General features: G+C 41.2%; 1 protein-coding gene across 6 annotated transcripts in view; it reads right to left on the reverse strand.

The window, feature by feature from the left end:
• The window catches only part of rc3h2 (ring finger and CCCH-type domains 2), an 86,425-nt gene extending 76,942 nt beyond the window's left edge, over positions 1–9,483 (reverse strand). For 3 of the 6 annotated variants that reach the window (XM_039762795.1, XM_039762791.1, XM_039762793.1), the window contains exon 1: positions 9,045–9,483. The gene's annotated coding sequence lies outside the window, so the exon portion shown is untranslated. Of the gene's footprint in view, positions 1–2,880; positions 3,007–9,044 lie in introns of all 6 variants that reach the window. The other 3 variants (XM_039762794.1, XM_039762796.1, XM_039762792.1) reach the window with 2 other exon arrangements.
• Positions 9,484–18,440: the final 8,957 nt, after the last annotated feature.

Genomic DNA, 18,440 nt, shown 5'->3' on the forward strand with positions numbered 1-18,440 from the left:
TTCCACATTTCCTATCCACTTTAACCTATTTGGAAACGCAGTGAGTTAAAGCATATCCTAGCAAAAAGCAGGAGATGACCTTCCACTAGGAGCACCCATTGAGAGGCATATGGGAAAACAACATAAAACACTCATTATATTTCATATATCAGAGCAGATCAAATTTCAAAGAAAATCCAAAATCTGACTAAAACAAAAAAAAACTCTAAATACACTATTAGAAAATCTGTACACCTCACAGAAGGCCTGGAATTATAATGATTTTATAATGATTTCTTTTTCTTTCTGTTGTTACTTTGCGATTCTTTTTCTGTTATCAACACTGCATTGGTGTTTTGTCATTAAGTGGTAAAAAATTAAAAGACATATTCCTCAACCAAACACTCTCTATGCCTATACACTTACCACTTTTCTGTATCTGTTATCTCCAGTCTCCACACAAGACTGCAGCCTGACTGTCTGTTATGTGGATGACAGGTGGAAACGTAGACAGAAATACTAACCTGTCTGTCAAAAGAAGCATAAGGTGAGAAGTAAGAGTTTGAACAAGACATGGTTAACATATGCACAGCATGCTGGCAGCCCCCGACAAAGGAAGCATTCTTTGGCTGTTCGCCTGATTCTCTTTCAGTGAGGAAGTCATGCAGCCACATTCAGTTGTGGAAAAGATAGAAAAGTTAATACAGCTAGTAATCTGAAAGATGCCTGCAAGTCAGAATGACTGGAGATTGACATTACTAACAGATGAAGCCGTGAAGGTTTTATTCTACATGCTGCCTAGATCTGAAGAGAAGCTTGCTGACAGACACTGTCCAATGATCTCTTCTTGAGAAAGTGTTTTAGAGTAATCTTCCGAGCACTTTTATCTCTGTAGACATATCACTTATATTACCTGCAAAACATAACATGTGCAGCACTCTGCAGTTAAATTAGGTTTGGGTATTAACTTGGTCTATGTCTTAGAAGTTATGATCTTTCTATTCAAGCATAAGTGTGTCCTACAGTGGATTGCTCCATCCTGGGTATGACATTAATTTGCATCCATCCAAACTTGGGGGTTGGTGGCAGAATTGGCACTCCAGTCACCATAAAAAAAAACTCACACTGCTCCATTCCATCTGAACTAGTGTGCTGCTGAGGTGCCACCCGCTGCCTGGCTGCACTCAGGTTCTAATCTGGTATCCTGAGGTGGTTTATAATGGTGGATGCGGCAACATGCTGTATCAGTGTGTGCTCCTAACCTCTCTCTACAACCGACGGGTATCTCATCCAGGACTGCTTTCCAGCCATTTAATCACTGTTGCCAGGGTAGGCCCTGGTCCCTTCCTGGTTCTGTATTGGATTAAGTGTGTTTGAGAATTAATAAGGACTGCGTGTTGTATGTGCAAACAAAGCCAGTTTTGAGTTTCACTTGAAATTTGACACAATGGGTAGACTGGCACCTTGTGCAACAGCTCAGAAATACTGATATAAAGCTGTAAAGCTGCCAGATCAAAAATGCAAAATATCACAACATTTCATGTAAGACAAGATTGTTTGCTTGGGCAAAGACATGACCCGAAAAAAACCCTGAAGAGGGTTTATTAGTTTTAAGAGGTTATATATTTACAAATGCCTAAAAAGTAGATTAAGCAAGCTAAGGTAATTAAGTCTGTAATGATACACTTCATGTGATCACAGGTTCAAAGTTATACATATGAGAGTCATTATCTGACCTTACGTTTAGTGTTATCCAACACTGTTCTCCAGCATCACCATTTTATTACAGTCCCACCTCTCTTATTTAAGCTGTAGCTTATTAAAAACTTCATATACTGCAACATATCCATATCTGCATATTCAAACATTCCCATATTACAGCCAAAAATAGTTTCCACATGTTCAATCAGTGTGTATGGAGCAGAAGCTGGCAATCATATTAAGATTTGGTACCTTTCCACTCCAATAGAACCTGGTAACGGAAACAGCTTTTTCTTAGAATGATCTTTTCACATGGACTGACCCTTTTAAATGAAAAGGATCGGCAGGCTGTGTATGCTCCAATTTACTCTTAGACTTTCCACTATACAAAGCACACTACATTAATTGTGCTTCTCTTTCTTAGTGATGTGGTGTACCTAAGCTATTCCTTCTTTGCAAATCCAGGTGATTAAACAGACAAATAAATGTAGCTTGTACTCCAGTGGACTGCATTGGTACCGAGGTACAGCCCTTCTTTGGTAAGCAGCATGTCTTAAATAGCACTCCTCTCCAAGACTTACAGTAGGCAACAATCAAGTCAGTAGGACCTGTGGATTATGCAGCTACTCCTCCAAGCTTTAAGTGGCCCACACTACAATACATAAACATTTACACTGCAAACAAAAAAAAAAAGAATTACCAATCAACAGAACAAAATACACGCAACACCTTACTTGTCTCCTACGACCAAGGACAACAACCAATTATGCAACAGGGGGTTACGGGAGAGAAACAGACAGAATTGAACACTTGTTTACTGGAAAAAACAAACTTTGTGCAGCTTTTAGGGAACCGGTAAATGCAGTAGTACACAAACTTAAATTCCTTACTGCTTCATATTTATATTTTCCTTGCTGTTATGTTATGTTCCAATAACACATTCATAGTTTTGTATTATGTCTCTTTATAATTGGGAGTTCTTTATGAAAAGGACATATCTATTAAAAAAAAAGAAAAATAATAAGCACAGCCCCAAATACTGCTGCCCTTCAGTCTATTCCTTCAGACAATACAAAAACAACTGAAACACTGTTAGCTGAAATGGAGGTTTGCAGTATGTTCTGGAACCCGGCCCCCTGGTGTGCGATGGTCATGTGTGAATGCTCTGAAGGTTTCATGGGTTCCAAGTGTGGCAAATACCTTATTTAGATTTGGGAGCTCTAAACTGGCCTTCAGGGTGTATGTGTGTGCCTTGTAACAAACTTCTGTCCCATTCAGTGTTGGCTCCTGCCTTTCATCCAAAACTGACAGGATAGTCTGGTTAATCTGTAATGGAATAAGTGAAAAGAGAAAAAAGTCTGAAGATAATTAAACTTTAAATAATGTGCAGCAGCAGTATTTCTATAGAATATAAAATTTAAGGTATACCTAACAGAATCTATTCTTTATATCATTCGGACATATTATTGCATATTGTTAGCAGTGGATTTTTTAATAATTAACAAAGTCAGTTTTTTTGTACCAGTGGTTGTGATGAAGCTGCTAATTATTAAATTAATTGTAATTTGTTGTTTCCTCCTTTCACCCTGTAGATATTGGTTATATCTACATACTCTTAAAAAGAAAAATGTTTGAAAATTTTTAATCTGCTATAGAGGCCATTTTAATGGAGCTATGCAACTGATTTTTTTTCTATTACTAATTTTCTATATTAAATCTTACAAATAATATTCAGGTTCTGTATTTATTGCACAAACCTTACTTATCAACTTCTGCATTTTTAATCAATAATATATACAAACTGCAAGAGAAGTACATCCTAACACAAATAACATATATTTCCCTATTTGTTTTTGTGCTAATGACAAATACCTTCTGGGATTTTTCTGGTAAGGAAGACAGAAATTTAGTGATAAGGTAATTATACTGAGCTAATCTACATTCCAAAGATGACATACAAAATAAATAAAGTAACAACAGTTGTCCTCGGTCTATCAATGAAAAATATTGAAATACCATCCATATCAATTTTCTCAGTTATTGTGCACCATCTGTCTGGATTACACAGAAATGCTGATATATTATATAAAAAGGCAGTTTATAGATAAAGAATATTGCACTGTTATTATATACAGCCATGCATTTACTTATCAATAGTTATATTAAAAACTTCACTTTTTAATACAACTGAAAGGGCAAAGGCAGAGAGCATGTGTGTGAGAGACAGAGACAGAGTGAGAAAGTAAAAGCAAATGTAAGCAATTTAGGACAGCTGTCTCCAAATTTGAGCCTTCCATACATTTTTGCAGTCACCATGTGGCAAAGTCTCTCATTTGGAATGCAGAACTTTTAAGCCAAGTAACATTTACACCAACACTTCCAAGAAAAAAAAGTGCAGATAGCTCTTCAATTACAGAGACCCGTGTGAAACTAATAAGCAATATTTTGTATTTCTAATTGGAATGTTTCATAACAAAGAAAACAATAGGCAGATCTCAAATGAAATTCTTCAACTTTTTTAATAAAATTTTGGCATGCAGTGACTGAGGCTTTGGACTGTACTGCACAGCACACAGTAACACATTAAAAAAGACCCACTGTGAGGCCTTGAGCATGCCACATACCAGTATTCCAAAAGTAGAAATATGGAAACACGGTAAATTGATATTGTGAGCTGCTTTGGAAATATTAGCTACATACACAGACACCAATATTGTAATGAATGACACTCATCACTTGTAAACTTTTTTTTTTTTACTCAATAACAACAGTGTCCTCTGCTGACAAACCTTCCCAAGAGTTGATCATGAAATCCTTTTAAAACTGCTGGGCCTAATTCATCTTAAAACAACTCTCTGATGTTCTTTATGCAAACACCATAACACACGTTATGCCTAGCTAGCTATTTAAAGTGCTGATTCCCCCATCAATCTTTGTTTTACACAGACCTTTAGTCAGACACGAGTATGGCACGCTCACAGCTTAGTTAATATGAATTCACCAGAAGTTTATACTTCACCCACACACCTTTAAATTTCACATGTTAAAAAAAAAATTGGTCATTTTTTATTTAACACAAGCTGTAATACCAGAGTTGCTATGCAGCAGGGCTAGTCAAAATTAAATAAACATTACAAAACTGTCTTAAATCTTTTAACAAATATGGCATTTGACGAGTGTAAAACTGTCCTTGAATACGTTACAGATTTTTGCATGCCTGGGATTATAATAAATTATGCCAATGGTTTATATTGTAAATGCTAAAGAGTAAAACAATTCAAATAATAATGAAAAAATCAACATTATTATTGGTTAAACTAAGGATGAAGGACTTATTTCACAGGAAAAGAGAAACAACCCCTGACCATTATTCACAAGCAAGGGCATGAAATGGAAAGTAGTGACTAGATCATTCAAAAATTAAAAAAAAAAATGGATTAGCTCAGATCACCCTGCTGAACCAACAAAACTATCAACTGTTTTTAAGTCCAAACTTTAAAAAAAAAAGAAAAGGTTTGCTCTTTAACTGCACCGATACTGAACTGCAGTCTTCTAAACCTTTTTCTGGTTTCTTGTTAAATATAGACGCACTAGCAAACACTGCTATTAACTTACACCACCACCACCACCAGTAGCCCAGGTTATCTGATAATGCTGGTTATTTCAAACACACCTGTTACAAACCTCACTATACATTTCTACAGCTCCTACTCTCTGAAACCACCCATCTAGATCTACTTCTAAGGGTCCACAGAGTGTAATATTTAAAACCAGACGCCCCATATTTCATACTTTCATTAACTACACACCTACATTTACTCCAGGGCTATTTGCTGGGCTTTACCTTCTAGTTTCGCTGATATTTACCTATCTATAGCACATTCAACTCTGATTTTCATGTCGGTCCAACCCCAGTTCATCCTCGGGTCTATCAATACTTGAGCGTTGTTAATTTTGAATGTTTCACTTTTAATACTACACTCGAGCTGGTCAGTCAGATCTTCATTTATATTCTTGCTTGCCCTGTATATCAAGTTTATTTTAAACAGTACAGTAGAACCCTGATTATCAGTGTTTCCACATGGAGAACCTGCAAGTGTAATACACTACTTTTCTTATAATTCATAAAATCTTTGCCATGTGTACTGTACTGAGTTCATAAATACTATACTTCCATCCATCCATTTTCCAACCCGCTGAGTCCGAACACAGGGTCACGGGGGTCTGCTGGAGCCAACACAGGGCACAAGGCAGGAACCAATCCTAGGCAGGGTGCCAACCCACCGCAGGACACACACAAACACACCCCCACACCAAGCACACACTAGGGCCAATTTAGAATCGCCAATCCACCTAACCTGCATGTCTTTGGGCTGTGGGAGGAAACCCACGCAGACACGGGGAGAACATGCAAACTCCACGCAGGTCTCCTAACTGCGAGGCAGCAGCGCTACCACTGCGCCACCGTGCCGCCCTACTATACTTTACCCTCTTTTTATCCTTGTTTTTGTTATGCATTATTTTTTTTAACTTCAATGTGAGACAAACAATTCAAATTAAAAAATGTAATGACAATATACATTTTTATTCTTAAAATTACTGTATATATCAACTGCATAATAAATGACGTACCACAAAAGCAAGTGTGAAGGTGCATATTTTTTTTTTGTTTTTATATAACATTAAATTCACTAAGGTATGAAAAGAGGCTTAAAAGTGATACTGCACCATATAAATTGGCAAAATCTGTAATTTTCACTCCAAAATGGTTGCAGCCATCCGTTTTATCCAAGTTTTCAGTTATCTGAGGTAGCCACCATCTGTCCAAATTACCTAGATAATTTAGGTCAGGGTCAGATTGTCATTTTTAAAAACAGTACTGGCATTCTGTCCTAGGCTGGTTCATGCTTTGTGTCTGCTTGTGCTAGTTTAGGCTCTGTCTCCCTGCATCTCTAAATTAAGTTCAGGGAATGGATAGATGCATGCAGTTTATACTTTAACATACTTCCATCATCTAAAACAACTTTTTCTAGATTAGACTAATAGAAAGCTCAGTCTATAGCAGCAGCAACAGGCCAAGGCAGAAACCAGCTGTGGATGAACTCTGCTCACGCTCAAGATCACACGGAGACATTAACCTAATAGCAGATCTACGGCCAGAAGTAAGAAAACTACAATTCCCAGTAGAATTTGTAATCAAGTGTCATCTTTAAGTAATTAATATTTGCATTGTTCAGAAACCATCAATCCCCTAAACCCGCTTTATCCTGAGCTGGGTGGCAGGGTAGCTGAATCCTATCCCAGCAAGAATGGGGCACAAGGCAGGAACAATCCATGGACTACTTGACAGTGCATCACAGGGTGAGCAAAACAGACGAAACACAAACACACCTGGACGCTAGGGCCGATTTATAATCATGTAGATGCTGTTATCTGGATGATTTTTTTTTAAAGGCAGTTAAAATGAATTTGTTTAAAAGAAAGATGACTTAAGTTTTGTGTGGGTTTACTTTGATACTAAATGACTGTGGTTAAAAAAAAACACTTTTCAATAAGAATCAAACTAAACACAAAAATAAAAAGGTAAGCATTTAATTGACTTTAAAAGAAGGAGAAAAGCCAGATGAAAACTGGCGTGTAAATCATGACACTTGAACTACTGTCATTCTGACTGGGTGTGTTCTTGGATAAATGAATGTGTTCTTAAAGGTGCACATATCAAGTATGACTGAGAATTTCAGTCACTGGTTAAAAAAAGGCCAGACAGCTAAGCAAAATAGCTGGGAACATTACAGAGCACTTAACAAGAGTTAAAGGAAAGTGTATGCTGGGAGAGCCTAATGCAAAGAGTTCATCCTGATTCAACTTCATGCTGGAATGCCTTATGTGTGATGTCTGCCTGTTCTCTCAAGTTCCTTACAACAGTCTGAAGCCATGCTAATGTGTTAAATCGACTTCTCCAGAATGCATGAATGTGTATGAACATGACCCGTGAAGGAATGACAGCCTATCCACACTTGGTTCCTGCCTTGCACCTGTTGCTGCCAGGTTAGCCAATTTGCTCCTCGTGACCATCTGCTGAATCAAGTTAAAAATAAAAAAGACCAACTGAATGGCTGGAAGACTTCAAGTCGATTGGTTTTTTTAATAGCGAGTGCTGTTCATTGGGCTAGTTTAAAAACAAAACAGTTGTTGTTGAAGCGGTTAATGGTGCTATATAAAAGGAATAGGGCATGACTTGACAGTAACGCCTCATTCATTATCTGAAGACCCTTGAACAAGGTTTAAAGTTAACACGATCTCTGGGCTGTGGTCTGCTTCCTGGTGGTGCTGAGGTGTGATTTGTGTGTAGCGTGGGTTTCCCCCACTACTTCACGTTTTCCAGTCTTCCCGAACAGCCCAAAAACGTGCAAAATGAAAATAAAAAAGCAAACTATCAGCAGAGCACATCAACGGGTACGCAGCCAGAAGTTAGCTCCTGATTTGTGTTCTGTTGTTTGGGTTGGGCACCCAGTAGTCTTGAAATGAATATACTAGTTCAGAACAATGAATTTAAAATCAACTGCTGTTAATTGCTATCAATAGTTTTAGGCTGCGGTCGATTCGTTTTTTTAAAGGACGTATTTAAGTACTCGTGTCCTTCTGAGTTTAGAAAAGTGACAGATACTGGCTAAAGCGGGTTTTTTTTTCTCTTGGTGGGGGATGGGGCGCATTATTTACGAAGCTTTTAGCAGAGTTGGGCTCCGAGTATCCACGAAAGTGAAGCTCAAGACAGTGCCAAAGTCAATACAAGCGCAGGCAATCGCTGCCTCACTCACACTTATGCCCCAACGGTACAACATGATAAGTTTATTGAAGTAGGCACAATTAACCAGATCGTATCCCGATTGTTCGATAAGAGCAACTGCAGGAAGCTCAGCCAACCCTCTAGATCCTTAAACGTGCTCTCGGACGTTACTTCTCCGTCCGGCCGGACAGATCCCAAGAAAGCCGCGTGAGACAACTAACTGCGCACGGGCCGTAGCAACAAGCGACTCGTACGGGCAAACAAATACGGCGACAGCAGCTCAGAAACCTCGCGAAGCTTCCCTCATTTACCAACCTTCCTTGCCAGAAAAAAAAAAAATGATGACGAAAACGTCGCGAGCAGCTCCCGTTCGCCCTTTGCACCCCCCAATCTTCTGGCACTCACTCTTCTTTTTTGACAGCTCGCTGGGTGTCAGCCCCCGCAGCGCACTCCGCACCTCCAACACCGTCGAAGAGGCGAAGCTGTCGTTACGTAACCCCCCTGTGTGTAATCCGCACACCTTGGCTACGCATTTTGCCCCCGAGTCCTGAGCAAACCCCTCCACTCGACCACTTACCTCGGGCACTAAAGTAAACGAGTGGCTACATCCATCTTTCTCTCTTTCTCTCTCTTCCCCCCCTCAACGGAAAGAAGACAACGATACGGAGGCTGGATCAGGTGCAACTTCACGGAAGCAGTATTTACGCATTCGTTCAGAAACTTTAAAAAGAAAAAATAAAAACAAGAAAGCACCACGGGTCATAAGTGCGTATCCAGTGTAAAATTAATTGCAATCTGGACACAGATTTCCTCTCTCCACAACAACATCTTCTCTTCGCTTGTACTGTCGCTCCTGTCAACTGGAGAACCGCCCTTCTCAATGTATCCTTCCGCTCTTTCAGCATTCAACAGACACAGCCACCGATGACCGCTTCGGAGACACCACTTTTCACCTCAGGGTACTCGTGTGCTCTTGCGGAAATGACTGGCGGTATCACGGATCCTTGTTATTAACCAGAGTAAAATACAATTTTATCTGCTCAACTTTGTGTATGTTTTTTTTTTCGCGTTTATCTTGGGAACTATTTCTCCCCCCCGTGGCGTGCAAGGATAAAGTAGTAAACGGGCAAAGCCGGAACAAGCCGCTTTTCGAGGCGTAGGCCGCATCTGCTGTTAAAGAAACAGACAGCCTCTTGAGTCTCCTATTCGGCGGTCGTTTGTTTTTAAAATTATTTTTAATGTTGTAAACCGTGGACTTCGGAAGCTCCGAGCTAATCATTTTATAAAGTTGGAAAGCGTTCGACTTTTGTAAAGGGGCGATGTTTGAAGTTAGTCCGTAGGCCGTTAAAATAGGAACCTAGGAGGTTCAGCTTCTAACAATCTGGTGACTTTTGCCAAGTTGGGCGGTTTCACGCCCAGTAGGGCTATTTTTGAATCTTGCTGCAAGGGAAAAGGAGGTTGGTGGAGATGTTTTATATTGCACAGTTTGGTATGCTATATTTAATTGGAAAATAACTTTTAGGTGTTACTTTTTTAACTGCACTGCATTTAACTAATTTAATTACCATCTTTCAACCCCCTATTTTCATACAAATGGCACATTTTAATGGCAGTATTTTAGGGAGAAGTTTCTTATCACAGTAAAACAATTTGAACTCTTTAGTGCTTCTGAACCCAACACTTCCAACCAAGGCAAAACATAAGAAGCCCCCCACCACAATCGGTGCTCAAAGGCTGAGACAGTGACCTGCAGAGAGATCTGTAAATATATTTTATAATTAATTGGGGTCATAAGAATTATTTATGAAAACTTTGAAATCACTTGAGTTTTTGTTGTTCTGCACCTCTTGACCAGCTGTTTAGAGCTGATCCTCCAGCTAGGACGTTGGACATCTCTGGGTCCATGGTTCTTGAGGCTGATCCTTCAATTAGCTGTGAACCACCCAGTCTCACCGAGATTGCACAGGTGGTGAACTAGCTGAGGACAGGGGAGGAGGCAGGGATCTGTGATATCCGGAGTGAACTTCTCCAGGCTGGTGAGAAGGCTGTCATCCTTGCATTACAAGCAATCTTTGCTTCCATTTGGGAGACGGGTGTCATCCCAACTGATTAGAAAACGGGACTTGTACCTATCTGGAAAGGGTGATCAGCTGGGTTGCAGCAACTACAGGGGCTTAACACTGTTCTCAGTGCCAGTTAATAGGGTCAATCCTTGATAGGATCCATGATCACTTGTTCAACCAGAGCAGTCTGGCTTTATGACTAAGAAGTCTACCATCGACCGCGTCCTGGCACTGATGCTTCTCATAGAGCACAAATGTGAATGTCTACAGAGTTTCTTTGCAGCCTTTGTCGATTTTCATAAAGTGTTTGACTCAGTTGATTGAACTGCCCTGTGGGACATCCTGAGACTTTGCGGGATCCCCCTGAAGTTGCTGGATATCAGGGCTGGGCTGTACACTGGTATTGTGAGTGCTGTGCAGTGAGGAGGCAGAACCTCTGTGTTTTTCTCAGTTGATTCTGGGGCTCGTCAGGAGTGTGTTCTTGCTCCTGCTCTGTGCAATGCTTGCGTAGACTGCGTGTTGGGCAGGGTTGTGGGGTGTAGCGGCAGTGGGGCTTCTGTTGGCAAAGAAAGATTCACTGATCTTGACTTTGCTGATGATGCTGTGGTCTTTACAGAGTCAATGGAGGCTGATGATGCTGTGATCTTCATAGAGTCAATGGAGGTTCTGATTGGGGCTCTCGAGAGACTGTGCGATGAGTCTGAGTTTCTGGGTTTGCGAGTGTCCTGGATAAAAACCAAGATCCAGGCCTGTAATGACCTCTTCGGCACAGCCATCAGCAGCGTGTCTGTCTGCAGAGAGAGTGTCAACTTTGTCGAGAGGTTTACTTACCACAGCAGTGACATTCATGTCTCTGGTGACTCTTCCTATGAAGTTAGTAGACAGATTGCAAGAGTACGGGGAGGTCATGAAGTCGCTGGAAAGGTGTGTGTAGTGCTCCCAATATCTTTGCAAAAGGATGAAAATTTGAGTCCTGGTGCTTCCTGTCTTACAATATGGTTGTGAGATACAGACGCTATGCAGTGACCTAAGACAAAGACTGGACTCCTTCAGAACTTTGCATCTTTGGAGAATCCTTGGGTACTGCTGGTCTGACTTTGCTTCACAGAGTCCTAAATGAGGCACATTATCTGCATTGTGAGAGAGCGTCAGTTACGGCACTATGGCCATGTGGCGTGATTCCCTGAGGGTGATCCGGCTCACAGGATCCTCATTGTTGAGGACTCAAAGGAGTGGACTAGACCAAGGGGACGCCCATGTAACACCTCGCTGCAGCAGACAGATGGTCATTTCCAGGCGGTGGGACTGGACCACGTGTTTGCCTGGGGGGTTGCCAACCAGGATCCCAAGCCATTTAATCTTGTGGTGGGTCCGGTGACACACTGTACCAGTGCATACTCCCCAACCTGACCTGACTATCTATGGAGTTAGTGTTTTTTTTTTTTGTTGCTATGTTAATGCTCACATAATGAAGGGGATTAGGGAAAACCTTAGGGAGCCCCATCCCCAGAGGAGTCGAAACTGTCGGAGAGCGAATAGGGTCAGGCCTTTTGGGGATGAGAACTGGTGTGGTACAGAGGCATCACCCACTGCATGGCAGCACTCCAGTTCCAATTTGTGGCGGCCCATTCAGGTAGGTAACTGAAATGTTTTGTCTCTCTGGCAAAGATAGTGTGATACAAACATTTTAAACTTGGCCTGGTGCACTTAGTAATGACATTTTTTAACTCCCAAAACATAATGTGATAGGATTCACAAGGGTAAATGCCAGTGGAGAGAAGAATTGCAGATAATTTAATTTCTAACTGCATGCATTGTAATTTGTAGTCTCCATTTGAGTCATGTTCCTAACCCTGACCTCAGCCCATCTGCCTTCAAAAATTCTCAACAAAAGTGGTTAGGAGTTTATTTACGATAAATAAGAACGAACAATGACCTTACCACTGAAGCTTCTAAAATGTCCGTGGTATAGTGTATGGCCAGGATTCTCCATTGACCAGCCCGGATTTGCGTGTGTAAAACGGCTCAGTGTAAACTAATGTGTGTTTGTGCATGAGTGTGCCATTTGGTGGACTGACATATGGACAGGCATTCGTTTCTGCCTTGTGGCTATTACTGCTGGCATAGTCTTTGGCTTTTATAAATCAAGTACTGGAAGAAGTGAGTATTAGGTACTGAAAATACTTTTATTTAGATGAAAGACCATTGATTTCATTCTGGTGATACTTTCTGTAAGGGTCTTCAAGTCATGAATTCTTATATCCTGTAGCCAAGAATACATGAATCCCTGGGTGAGTGCATAGATTCATGGGCAATTTTTGGCACTATTGCCAATTTGAATACTTGCACATTTGCTTGTGTGTTCTTCCAGAGGCCTTTCAGTGATATGCTGTTAGTCTGACTGATGACACTCAAGTGGTACTGATGGGTGTGTACCAGTATGCCCTGAGTAGAAGGCTGGGCATGAGTAGTGAGAGCCCATCCTAGCAGCATTTGGTACTGGACAGCTTATACCCTTATTCATTCACACCACACCAATTTAGAAGACCCCAGATCCTGTATCATTTCATTCTTGCCATTTACAGTATCATTAAGTAGGCACATTTGCAACACTCACTGAACAAAGTCTTAGGAACACTATATAAATGCTTGGTACGGCCTCTGTGGTAAAGCACATTTAGGGGTCTGTGGCAGTGTGCGTGTTTTCAGCAATTACTGTGCCCCCAGGCTTGGGTTGAGGTGTAGGTGCAAGTGGTAATGTGGTCAAGTGGACACAGAGTTTTGATGGGGACATTGCCTAATAGCATAGTCCTGTGCAGATGTAGCCAGCCCAGCCAATTTCCTCATTAGTGCCCTGGGGATCATAATCACGGCACCTATTCCCACATTTGTACAAAAGAACCTGAGCAGCATAAACAGGAGAAATGAGAAAGAAATGGGAGGTGAAAGGGACAGAAAAGAAGTCAAGATCGTGGCTGAGCTGGTGTTGCTACAACGAGAAGTCAGGCGGTTGGGGAATTTTGCCCCAAGCAGGGCAGTGTCACTCCAGGTTAAGGTCTTCAGAATAGCAAGAGTGACCAAGTGCTCCCAGAGATTCCTGCAGATGCCAAGAGATGGCAATGGGAGAAGGGAGCAGAGCTTGTGGGGTCCCCTCAGAATCTGAGGAATGGCTTTGGAGACTCATGCCATATAAAAGGGTTGAGTGTACCTCTCGGAAGATTCTGCATGTATCCTAGCCTTGGCAAGAGGCCAGAAGGACAAGTCTAGAACATTAGCGCCTTCAGAGTCTGTGTCTTTGTGTGGCGTGTACCTGTTCTGTGGTGCTCCAATTTTCCTCCTGCTTCCCAAAAACTTGGTAATACTTGTAATTGCCAACACTATATTGTCCTGGTGTGGAGTGGTGTGCGCCAGCCTGATCCCCAATAGACCAGGAGCGCCCATCTGGCTCTGATTCTGGTTGGAAAGGACTTGCAACATGGATGGATGAATGGAACAACAATATCGACCTCAATCACTATCTTAAATCACTTTCTTAAGTTGTGGTGTATGGCTAAATCAGTTTTGACTGAAATTCTACTGGCATTAAATTTAAATGTATTTTTTTATTACAAGGAAAAATTTATTTGACAAAAAACTTTGGTTCAAAGTGCAAGGCATGACTAGAAAAGAACATCATTTTAAATAATTCATGTATTCCTGCACATTTTTAAAATTAAATTATGTAGTACAAATATCCAGTAGCTCAAGATGTAATATTCATTAAGCGATGATAGCAAATTAAGTCTCTTATAAATATTCAGTGTGAATCTCTCAATTTTCTTGTGAGGTATAATAGCTAATGTCGGAATAAGAAAAATGCTGAACAATATGCACAACAAATGAGATGAAATAAGGCAATAGTCCAAAGTGTTAAAAGAAGAAGAGACTGTGCTTTTTGGCTTCATTTGTGTGTATATAGAAGATCATTCTTGTTCTGTTTTGGGTGGGCAGATCCATTCGAGGCTCAGAAAACTTAAGGGTGTAGTGCAAAATGGCTACAAGTACAAGATGACTCAGATGAGCTTCTGCGGTACACATCTTAGCTTAGGAATTTCTATGCAGTACAAAGCTCGTGGTCCTTTGAATAATCTGATGAACACCTTAATGAATCATCATCATCATCATCATCAAAAACCTTTAGGTATCCGTGTTATGAATCAGTGCCTTCAGGTCACGTTTGTGTTCTACTTTGTGATTACAACATACTCTCCATCGGAGTGTTTGCTCCTTGTTGAGTGATACCGAAGTAAGATGTTAATGGCTTGTAGAGATATTGAGGATGAGTTTTTAACATTAGAAAAAAGGTTAAAATCTACAGCTGGTATTTTGAAGCCATTGAGCACACTATAACGGCTAATGGAAGACTCTAGGGATGTTCTGTCCCCCTGGCCCTTTTACATAAGTGAAGAGGCTATCCTGGACAAATCTGTCAAAAAACTGAAGGACCACACCGGCAGGGAGGAGCACCTTGATAGCCAGTGTGATAGAAAAATGGCATTAGGGGACAAGTAGACCCCCTGTTTAAGAGTGATAGAAACAAAAAGTGCTCCAGAGGTAGACAGGGCAAGACAGTAGGTTTCATAAAGGCACTGAAGAGAATGTCATTTTACGCAGAATTCATTGACATTAGACGAGTCAACCATATCAGGTATTATGAGGCATGCATTATGTAAAATCCCCCTCATTTTCCATGGAATACGCTGAACCCATCGGACAGCACACTTGCTGCGTTTGTCGTGAAATACTGAAGAGGATGCACTCTTCTAAACACATTTTTCAGTCGTCACACCTAATTAAACAAATCGCTTTGCATGATGTATTGTCAGGTGAAACAGTAAGTACACCCCCTAGGAGACCGCTGACTTGACTAAAAACACAAAGAAAGTTAGTGTTTTAAATGATTTCTCTGTATTTATAAGAAAAAAATCCAGGGACGAGATGAGACTTTTTAGCCTGGGACGAGACGTGACTTTTTCAGAGAGATACTTTCACATCCCGCGAGACGAGACTTTGTGCCAAGAGATACATAACCCTAATTTCAGCCCACAGGCATTATGGGAAGTGTAGTCCCATGATGCAGCCCTTTTGCATGCCATGGGTGCTCCCAGGGGGAGCCATAGGAAGGAACCATGTCTGCATTCTAGAAACTTCCGTTTGACCTGGAAGTGCTTCAGTCAGACTTTGGGCAGACACCAGAAGTATTCCCAGGATCTGGTTTAAAGGGAGCTGCTCCACCTTGCCTCAAGGAGTCGGAGTCGGCAGGCAGAGGACAGTATTTGCAAGAGGAAGAGGAGTAGGGAGAAGAAAAGAGAAGAGAAAAGGAAGGATTCAACTTCCATATATAGGGCGGTCCAGATCTAATTCATTACGCTATAACTTATTAAGTTTATTACATAGAAAATCACCCAAAAAATCCTGGACCATCGAGAAGTGTGCGAACTGATTACATGAAGAATCACCTTCGCGGAATCATCCCCGAATAAATCAAAGTCATCCAGATGATCTGGATCTGCATAATTAGGTCTGGACCACCCTGTACATTCCCTATTTTATATAAGGTACTTGGACGAATAAAATCCATAATAATTGAACCTGTGACTGTGTGAGTCTGGGATTTGGGGCTTGGTAGTGCCCCCTGTCTTCCACAGCATGTTCCTCTGTCAAGTTTTTTTTTTATTTTGGGAATCCCGGCCTTTACGTGGGAAGTTGCGTATGCACATTTCAAGCCTCTTTTTGTGCGTACGAAAACTTAATAAACAATGGCCTGTACTCCACCACACTACTTGCTAACTTGTTCCATGTGTCTTTGGTTCTTTGTGTGGAGAAAATTTTTCTAGCAATTGTGTGAAATCCACCCACATGTTTCCAACTGTGCCCCCGTATTCTTGTTGCAGATTTTATTTAAGTAACAAACGAGGACTTCAGTCATGTCGTCTCTTAATCTCTATTTCCTGGTAGTATCACATTTACTTACTGTAGGTTTATCTTTCTACTGCCATTCACCCTCAGATGCCTTTTTTCTGTCTTAAGCCGCAAGGCTCTTCAGGTCAGGTACCCAATGCCACACGACGTGTCTTCCTACCAATTTTCATAGCTTACATTGCTCACTCTGAATAGATTGTTTATTTTGAGTGCTGTGCTGGAGAACTTGATTATCAGGCTCCTCCAGTTAAAATGTTGATCTCTCAAGGAGCAATTAAGTCACTTCAGCATTTCTGTTTGCATAATAAATACATTTCAGATGGTGTGAGGGACAACATGCTGGGAGTTTTGGGGTTTGGGATCCTCACCTGGCCCTGGATGAGCAATATTTCTGGCTTATTGTCTTCCCCTGGACGCTAGGTGGCAACATCCCTGGGTATTGGTACCCATTTGGGCATCTGCAGGGAATGCTGTGAATTGTAGTCCAGTAGCACAGCCCTGCTGGGGTCCATGGGTGCCTCTAGGGGTTGCTGCAGGGAGTTACATTCCTTACTATTTGGAACTTCCATATGATCCTAAAGTGCTTCCGACGGGTGAACTCCTGGATCCTCAATGAAAGAGAATGCACTGCCTTGTCCAGGCGAGTCAGAGCTGGGAGGAAGGAAGGAGCTGGCAGGCGAAGCAGTGCGGTGCAGAGATAAAGACAAAGAAGAAGAGACAACGTGTATAACTGTTTGTACTTGCAATAAACACCCCCTTTATTGAACCCTTGGGTGTGTTTGTGTGTCATGTTTGGGATTTTGGGGCTTAGTGGCACCCCCTAGCTTTCACAATGGGCAAATTGCTCAGTGTCAAATTCAGCGTGTTGGAATCCAAATTTAGCATTTTTACAAAAGTAAAGTGAGTAACACATTAAAAATAGCTTCCCTTAATGCTAGAAGTATCAAAAATAAAACAAGTGAGGTAGAGTTTTAAGTAACAGAGCATGATATATGAGTATGATATTACAGCAATAACAGAAACCTGGCTAAATAACAAAGAAGGGGATGAGTGTAACATAGAGAGATATACAGTTTTAGGAAGGATAGACAGAACAGAAAAGGAGATGGGGTTGCTGTTTATGTCAGACAAAGTTCTCTTCAGTTGGACGATGAGCCCCATCTTAGTGAAGACATCTGGATTTACCTGGAAAACATTTGGGAAAGAGGCCTTATTTTAGGAGTGTGTTACAGACCACCCAATGCTGTCAGTAATTTCAGAACACATCTTTTTTGGTAATATTAAAAAGACAAGTTTACAGGGGGGACAAACCTTTATTTTGAGGAAAAACACCATCCTGTGATTTTTGCTCTGGAAATGGATCCTTCTAATACGTTCTTGCAGAAGGCCGCTACTGTTGGTGGCACAACCACGTTCTCAAAGCCGATTTTGAAATAGTAGCCTCTCTGTTATTACCACCAGCAAGCACCAAGACGTTTTTGTCAGGTCCAGAGAAAAGCTCACCTCATGGTCAAGATCACCAGCAAGCTTCCATGACTCAGCTGTAGACCAGCAGTGGAGTGCAGATTTGGACAAGCAGCTAAGGTCTCCTTAACACATTCACATAACAACAATACGTCCAGACAGGGTCAAACTCAACCAAAGATGGTGATCATGTTTGAATTCTCCATACCCTGAGAAGAGTGCATGGAGGAGGCATATGTGAGAAAACTCACCAAGTACCAGGAGCTGATAGAGCAAAGTGTGAGACTGGGCTGTGAACCAACAGAGATGGGCTGTCAAGGCTTCGTAGGCCAGTCACTCTATAAAGTGTATGACCTAGCTGATAGAGGTAGGGCTTGCAAAGAAGAAGGCATTTAGGGTAATCACTCATATCCAGTCCATACACCTCCTCACACTCTGGAAAACATCTTCTACTCTGAAGTCTAAATGAATCACTTGGCCTTTCA

Source organism: Polypterus senegalus, chromosome 9, assembly GCF_016835505.1.
Source record: "Polypterus senegalus isolate Bchr_013 chromosome 9, ASM1683550v1, whole genome shotgun sequence".
Taxonomy (NCBI): domain Eukaryota; kingdom Metazoa; phylum Chordata; class Cladistia; order Polypteriformes; family Polypteridae; genus Polypterus; species Polypterus senegalus.